General features: G+C 42.5%; 1 non-coding gene across 1 annotated transcript; it reads left to right on the top strand.

Moving 5' to 3' along the window:
* Positions 1-3,533: 3,533 nt before the first annotated feature.
* On the top strand, positions 3,534-3,639 carry LOC125578758. Its single transcript, XR_007316841.1, has one exon. It is a non-coding gene; the product is annotated as a small nucleolar RNA R71 (small nucleolar RNA).
* The last annotated feature ends 3,337 nt before the right edge of the window (positions 3,640-6,976 follow it).

Raw genomic sequence — 6,976 nt, 5'->3', positions numbered from 1 at the left:
GAGGTCGTAGCTTCCTTCTCAAGTTGCTGACGTAAACTCTCAATTTCTGTCCTCATTTCTGCCATACATCTGAATAGCTCATTGTATCCTCTATCCAAAGGCTGATGTGTATCTTCCACCAATGTTTTGAGCTCCTCTTCCAGTTTCTCCTGAGCTCCACAAATTCCAAACACCATCTCATCGATTTCATCTTTGGTGTAGAGTTCTGGTGCCAGTCTTGTGAGTGTGAAGGAAGTGGCATGTTCTGGAAGACAGATGTGGCTCTCTTCAAAAAGAGATGCTCTTTCCAGTATTTTCCTGATGTTGTCCTTTGTGACAGGTATCATCTCACCAGCTACGCCTCGTGCGTGTCCACGCTCATCTCTGTAGACTCCATACTCGTCCCTTTGTTCCCAAGTGAACTTTCTGGCTCCGTACATGTCGAAAGTGCGGTTCCCACATTCATAACGTCTGTCGATCGACGTCGGTTCATCTATATCGATCGACGTTGGTGTTACCCTGTCGATCGATTTCTCCGTTGTACCGTCGATCGATGCTTGCCCTTTTGGTTGGCGTGATAGATCTGGGTTGATTCTGTTGTGGCGACTCCTGCGTGGTTGTTAGGATCTGTTTGAATGACCTCTGGAGTGCCACGTTGCTGTGAGAATAGGTTGTCAGGTCCATTGGCTACTTGAAGGATGTCTGCTATGTCCTCTCTGGACACTTGTAAAATCCTTCCATCCATTGCACGTGCGTTGCCATCTGGGTCCCTGAAAATACCAAATTCATCAGGTGTTAGAAAACCGTAATCAATGTTTGCATAATCATTCATTTTAGAAATAGAAAGATTAGGGTTTAGAGTAGCATCGATCGATGTAGATACAGTTACATCGATCGATGGCAGAGTAATTTCTGCAGAACTTGTATTCTTGAGATGATTGCTCTTCATGGATTTTTCTGTTGATGTAGAAGGAAGAGTATTCATCTTTTTTGCTTGTGTGTTTGCTCTGATGTGTGTAGGTAGTTTCGGAGGTGCAAAACGATTTATATAGGTATCTATAAACCTAGTTGGGGAGGGAATATTCTCCTACTCCTGAATTTTCGCTGCGGCGCGAATATCGATCGATGTTCCTTTACGGGTGTCGATCGATGTGAGCGGTTGTTTTGCTGGACGAGGGTGGGTATCGACCGATGTGGAGTGCACAGCGTCGAACGATGTTGGAAACGTGTTGGTGAACTTATGTGTTTCAAGTCTTTCATCCTGCAAAGACATTTCTATTGCACGTTCTTTCCAATAATCCTCATCGTATTCCTCGTATGTTCCTCATTAGGTGAAGTAATTACAGTGTCAACTGCAAAACTTTCATGGAAACCACTGTCTGCCCAACTGCCTATGGAATAATCATCATGTCCTCTCTTGCTTGGAGGTTGGAAGGCAAAGTGTTGGTAACAATGATTAGGTGAAGCGAAATGGTCAACTGGGTGCATTACGTCGAGTGACGTGTTGTTGCGGTCATCGGTCACCGTTGACACATTGGAATCGATCGATGGAAAGGTTGGGGTGTCGATCGATTCCGAGTACTCTGTTTCGTACTCCGATTCATACTCTGCTCCACAATGGCATGCGCCAATGAAGCCAAGTTCTTTCCCATAATCCACAGAATTAATGACCTTTCTCTTAGGTCGGATGGGGTCGTAGTGGATGTTTGGGTCTATGAGCGTTAGACACAATTTTTTTTGTTCATGTCACATACAGCTCCTACTGTAGCTAGGAAAGATCTTCCAAGCAGAAGTGAAGAGTTCCAGTTAAGCTCGATGTCTAGGACATGAAAATCTACAGGGACAAGGGCATTACCAATCTGTACCTCCAGATCTCTTATGATACCTCCTGATCGTTTCTCTGAAAGATCCACGAAGGTGAAGGATTCCGTTGAGGGTTCGATGGTCAAACCAAGCTGGTCTGCCATGATCCTAGGGAGGATACTAACTGATGCTCCTGTGTCACACATTGAATGGGGAAATTCAACACCCTTGACTACGCATGGTATTGCAAACTTCCCAGGATCACTCTTCTTCGTCAATGTGATCATGTGTTTCATCTTCTCTCTGACTTGATGAAACATTCTCCTAATGTCCTCTTCAGTTACCTTTGTTTCTCTGAAGAACATCCACAACCGGTGTGTGAAGTATGCTTCATCAAAAGGTTTTTCGATTGGGATTCTGAGGATTTGTTTAGTGAAACCATCCATCTCCTTATAGTTAGCTTCCCTCTTAAGGTTTTTAGGAATCTTCTCCCTTCTTTTCCTTAACCTTCTCCCTTCAGATTCTTGTTCTTCTTGAACTGATTCTGGTGAACTATTTAAAGGGTTGGATTTTGGTTTGGTGGGTTTGCTAATAGTTTAGGTGGTGGTCTGAGTGCGTTGATGTAATCATTATCGATTGAGGGTAACCGCACTCGGTATGTCAGAGGTGTCTGTCGATCGATGGGAGGTGTGTTGTGACGATCGACGTTGGACTCACTCTGTCGATCGATGGTTGGCTCAACCGATCGATCGATTTTTTCATAGAAAGGGGAGGGTGGGTGAGGATGCTTAGCTGCGAATTGTTCATGAGTTAGAATTCGAACCGCATTGCATTCAGTCGATTTGGCAGACGACGTCGATCGATGACTGGAGTTATCCGTCCATCGATCTTCATCATGGTATGTCGATCGATGCGAGTTCATCGACATCGGTCGACACCATTGGGATCCGCCGAGACTCATGGAGCTTTCGATTTTGAAATCTCCTTCCTCAAGCTTTTCATTTCTCACCACTTGCCAGAAATCATCATCTATGATGGCATTTACGTGGTGTTTTCCTTTGTCGGCTCCTGCCTCTCTAGCGAAAGCTTCTTGCCTCTTTATAGTCTCGCCCGTCTGAATTACTTGGGTTTCAAGTTTTCTCACCTGAGTCCCTAAGGTCTCGATTTTGGTGTTCAGATTGTTGTAGGCGGAGTCTATCTTACCGTTGAAATCCACGGTGATTTGTTGTTGTCCCAACAGTACTCGATCAAGCATCTCTTCGATCTTGCTTTCCTGAGTCTGGGGTGGTGGATTTTGGTAGTAAGAGTTCGAGTAGCTCTTGCTGTTGTTGAAGGGTTTTTGAAATTGTGAACTTTGGTTACTTCTTTGGCCATTTCCAAAGAAGTTTCTGTTTCCGCCCTGGTTTCCAAATTTCTGGAATCCGGTACCTCCGATGTAGTTCACATCTTCTTCTCCTTCCGTATCTGCTACTTCTCCTTCAGCTGAACAGACTTGCTTCCTAAGAAGCTCGTGCACCACATCTAACTTAGCTCTTACTTCGTCCATCTGTTCCTTCCCGATAGAGGCTACAGACTTCTTCCGTTCAGAGTCAGTGTTTTTGGTGCTGCTGCTGTTAGCAAGGTTTTCGATAAGTCTCACAGCTTCCAACGGATTCCGAGTAGTGAAGTTTCCTTCACTCGCCGTATCAAGGGCCATTTGATACTGTAAGGCGAGACCTCGGAAGAAAGTGCTTAGCAGCTGCACTTCGTTAAATCCGTGGTGTGGACAGTCTCGCTGGAAGAACCTAAATCTAATCCACGCATCTTTGAAGGACTCTCCAGCCTTCTGCGAGAATGTGGAAATTTTGTTCCGAAGTTCTTCAGCGCGCGCCTCATCGAAGAAGTTTCGTAAGAAAGCATTCTTGATGTCGCTCCAGGATGTTAAAGATCATGTGGGTTGCTGCCTAAGCCAGTGCATCGCTTCTCCATTCAGCGTGTATCTGAAGAGCTTGCACAGCAGGTAATCTTCGGGGACTCCTTCCATCCGAATAGCAGCGATTAGATCCTCGAACCGTTCCAAATGGTCCATAGGATGCTCGTGCGGTAACCCAGAGTAGGGTATCTGCGACACGAGAGTGTAGTATTGAGGCTTCAGCTCGAAATTCTGCTTCTGGATCTCCGGAAGTCGAATAGCTGATCTGTTGGAATAGTACTCATCTGGGCGATTGTAGTCGGCCAGTGGTTTCGATCGAGCGTCCTCATCTACAGGTTGAGCAGATCCTGTAGCATCAGTATCAGGGATTACAGTTCCCTGAGCATCTATTTTCTGACCTATTGCATTACGCAGATGACCGGCCTGGTCATACAGGTTTCCGTTCTCATCCTGAGTTAGAATAATAATGTTTACCATTTTTGACGATACGGTATCGATCGACATACGCGGTGTAGTATCGATCGTTGTCGAACGATTGGGATCGATCGACGATGAAGGTCTGGTGTCGGTCGATGGTTGGTTGTGCGTATCGATCGACGACGAAGTGATTGCGTCGAACGATGTGGAACGTTGACCTCTACGGATGGTGCGTTCCAAATAAGCAGGATCGTCTGAGAACAGCAAGTCTTTCTCCTTGTTGCTTCTGGTACCGTTGGGCATGCACCTGAAAAGACAAGAAAAAGAAATTATTAGAAAGGGGGTAAAGAAAAGAATAAGAATAAATAAAACTAAATCTAATGGCGATCAAAGCTCCCCGGCAACGGCGCCAAATTTGATACCACTCAAATTACCGTAAGGAGTGTTACTCTCATCAAAAGAGGTTCAGATGTAGTACTTAGGGATCAAATCCACAAGGAGCTAGGGAACAATTAAATCTAGTGTTTATTAATTCTAAAGGTTGTAAATGTTTTAAATGAAATAGCAATAGTAACAAGCGAGTAAATAATAAATGTAACTTGGTTGGAAATGATATTAGATGCAGGGCCACTATTCAGGTGTTGGAGATTATAATACCTATAGATGCCTAACTGTTGCATGCATGATATATTAGAGCTCATTCGCTTAACTCAGTGATCAGCTGTCGCATGTACCACTGGTTAACAGACTAGATCTCGTGTCACACCGGTTAGATGCAGACAACAAGAGAGTGTCGATCGATGGTCTATTAAGACGTCGACCGATACACCTTTGCCAACATCGATCGATTGTCAGTTGAGGACATCGATCGACGGGTTCTAGCCAGGCCTATGCGCGAGTATGAAATGCCCTACTAAGATTCTAAATTGGCGGTTAGCCCTCTCTAGCAATCCTAATATGATAGATAGATGTCAGGATGGGATAACAAGGGTGCTTGAATATGCAATCCTATGATCAAGTTCTAGTTAGCAAGGCTAAAACAAGCAATGAATACAAATCTATCATGAATATCACAACAAGGCAGATCTATAGTTTGGGGCTAATCCCACAAACCTATCTGAATCCTGGATCTAACAGTTGAACTACTCAGACATAGCAAAGCAATTCATATCAATAGATAAATAGAAACTCATAGAATAGATGAAAAGAAATAGAAACAAGGAGTTCCAATCACAAGTGATCTTCTCTCCCAAATGAAACTTGTAACAAAAACTAGGTTTAGAAAAGCTCTCTCTTTTTTTGCCGTCAAACACTTAGGCAGTATATATTCTACTAGGTTAAAAACTCGTCAGGACATTTTGGTAATTTGGCTTGGCCTTGGTTTGTAAGTCTGCTGAATCCAAAATGTCGCGTCTGGTGTCTCGACATCAATCGATGGTACTTGTGTACATCGATCGATATTAATCTTCATCTGTCGATGCATTTCTTGATATCGATCGTCAGCAGTGATGCGCATCGATCGATTGTTCTTCCTCTCGTCGACCTCTAAGTGGTCAGCTCGGGTGAAATGTCATTTATGCTCCAAAAGGCTCCAAAGTCATAGCTTTACTCCGAAATGCACCTGAACCTGAAAACATACCTAGAAGAGTAGAAAACATAGATATATATATAGTAAAATACTAATATACCATGGATAAAAATGGGTCAAATCCAAGGTATATCACAGGCATCAAGATAGCCAGTTTCAACAAAGCTTCTCCAAAACTCAGGCTGTTGGGCACAGTCAATGCTTTCAATTCTTAAAGGCTGAACCTGTCTTTCCTGTATACTCAAAATAAACACTAAAAGACCAGGATCAAATGTGCAAGATAAATATTTGTTCAAATCACAAATTAAGATATCTTTTCCAAGAACAAATTGCACATTTTTCAGCCTTTCAAGGTGCTCATCAAAGTAGATATTACATACAAGAATTTTATCAAGATATGCAACAACAGTATTCATTTTCAAGATGGACATATCCTTCCCAACATCTGAACACACAAGCTTAAGTTCAGTTTGAGAATCATTTATCAAAAGTTCAAGGCATTTCTCAAAGAATGTGTTGTAAACCAAAATATCATCAGAACTCAAGAGAACACCATTATCACGAAATGATCTCAGCAAAATGCCAAGTCTTATCAGTTTCAAAACTCAAGAGATCAGGCTGCAAAACAGAACCACAAAATTCAAGATCACGAAAATCATTTTCAGTTTCAAGTGATTTATGTTCCAGCAACTTCTGAATCAAAATTTCGTCCAAGGCATAAGAGGATGCAAACAATTCATCAGTGATCAGTACATGTCTAGAAGAACTCAGATCAAAGCTATTTCCTTTGCAAACAAACGAATCAAGAGATTTTTCAGCACAAAAATCAGTTTGTTGCAAATCAAGATCAAATGGCCTTCCAAGAAGATGAAATCTTTGTTATGTTCCAAGAACTGATCAGAGCTCAAAATAATTCCAGAAGTAATGCCATTGACATTTTGAAAACGGGATTGATCAAGACATTTATCAGGTTCAAAGATTTTTAAAGAATTAATCATGTTATCAAAAACAGATTTTGAAAAACAAAAATCTTTCATCTTGTCAAGACCAAAACGAATTACAACATCAGTACTGACTTACACAAACATGTCAGGCAGAGAATTAAGAGAAGAAGGTTCCTCACAGTACTCTTGAAGATCAGGAGGTAAAGGGGCAGGAGTTGTGCCGGGATCAAAGCATAGATAATTCTCCATAGCAATGGATGTGATGCTTGTTGCTTCTTCATCAAAGACTGGAACAGGTTTGTCCTCCTCATCAAAGATAGGACCTAGATCATC

Source organism: Brassica napus, chromosome A9, assembly GCF_020379485.1.
Source record: "Brassica napus cultivar Da-Ae chromosome A9, Da-Ae, whole genome shotgun sequence".
Taxonomy (NCBI): Eukaryota; Viridiplantae; Streptophyta; class Magnoliopsida; order Brassicales; family Brassicaceae; genus Brassica; species Brassica napus.
The sequence above is the reverse complement of the archived record's forward strand: the minus strand, read 5'-3'. Positions and strand labels throughout refer to the sequence as shown.